This window comes from Vitis riparia, chromosome 9 (assembly GCF_004353265.1).
Source record: "Vitis riparia cultivar Riparia Gloire de Montpellier isolate 1030 chromosome 9, EGFV_Vit.rip_1.0, whole genome shotgun sequence".
Taxonomy (NCBI): Eukaryota; Viridiplantae; Streptophyta; class Magnoliopsida; order Vitales; family Vitaceae; genus Vitis; species Vitis riparia.
The window spans coordinates 13,356,960-13,358,560 of NC_048439.1; the positions used below are offsets into that span (position 1 = coordinate 13,356,960).

The 1,601-nt window shown below is 25.9% G+C and overlaps 1 non-coding gene across 1 annotated transcript; it reads left to right on the plus strand.

Annotated features, from left to right (window-relative positions):
• Positions 1 to 1,313: 1,313 nt before the first annotated feature.
• TRNAD-GUC lies at positions 1,314 to 1,385 on the plus strand. Its single transcript has one exon. It is a non-coding gene; the product is annotated as a tRNA-Asp (tRNA).
• Positions 1,386 to 1,601: the final 216 nt, after the last annotated feature.

The window sequence follows — 1,601 nt, forward strand, 5'->3', positions numbered from 1 at the left end:
AGTAAGGTTTTAATGAGACATATTCTTATGATCATCCAAGGGGAAGTGTTATAAAATATGAAATTTTATCGAATTATGGGAACTTGTGGATGATCATCCATATTGATATATATCTCTTTGCGACTTCTTATAAAAGGGGAGACCTCTAATGAAATTGATTCAGTTTTCTTCCATTCTACTTTTCTTTGAGGATTTCTGTTTATTCTCTTTTCTTTCTTTTTCTCATTCTTTTATTTTACAACAATATTATTTTTCAATGTTTAAAATAAATATTATATCACATTCCAATATTTTCTATTTTTGAAAAAAATGAAATTTCTCTTATATTTAACAATATTCCTGATTAAAATATTGAAACTTTATAAATAATTTTTTTTTATTATTCAATATATAAAAATAATTTATATATCATATATTAATATTATTTTATAATATATTTATAAATATTTAAAAAAAAAATTTTAACCATAAATTTAATTTATAAAAAAAATATAATAAATGGGATATGCATATCTTATATCTCATATCTTAATATTCAATTAACATATCTCATGTAGAAGAGATATACAAAATAGGGTGGATAATATGCCTCATTACTTCTCATCGTATTCCTGTTTGGTTTAAATATAAGATAAAATAATTGATAGAACAAATATGAGATAAGATATAATATCATCTTTCTTATACCATCTCATATTATATTTGGTCAATCAAACATGACCTAAATTTTTTATGTTTACAATAATTAAATTATGTTTAAGGGAAACTACTTTTAAAAAGTTATATTTTAACTGTCTTAAAATTGCTACAATAATGGATCAGATTCTTTGACAATCACTTATATTTATTTTATCAAATGAATTAGTTTTTTTTAAAAAATATTGGAAAAATAATTAGCCTGAAATTAAATTCTCAATGGAGTCTTGTTTGGTGAGGCACAGAGTACTGAATTGAATGGCTATAGCATGCATTTAAATTGTAAAGCAACAACTTTTTGTCATTAAGTGTGGTTTTAGAATTGCAAGACGGCAAATAAAAATTATTATTAAGAGAATATTTACTAGAAGTCAAAACAATATGAAGTGTAAAACAACATCAACTAACAAACTATCTTTGTTTTTATTACTTAGTATAAGTTGATTCATGCCTAATAAATCATGGGAGATTTATAATTAAATAATCAAATAATTTATTTAATTTTCATTCTATTTTATTCTAATCAAAATTCGGAATCATGGGAGAGAAGTTCTGAACTTATATTGTGAATAATATAGATTTACAAATAATATTTTACTATAAACAAAGATCAATAAGTCGTTGTAGTATAGTGGTGAGTATTCCCGCCTGTCACGCGGGTGACCCGGGTTCGATCCCCGGCAACGGCGATAATTTTGGTTTTATTTAATTTTTTTAACCTAAGCTTTGATGGGCATGCTTTTTGCTATATTCCAGCTTGTAGAGAGCCCTTTAACGGGCTCGCCCATACGCAAACCCATCTCCTATCTTTTTGTAGATCAGGCCACATTCAAATACTTGAGTAGAGAGGCCTTGGCTTGTGAGAGAAGAGTGCTTCTCCATGACCTTTATAAACTTTTTAGCTT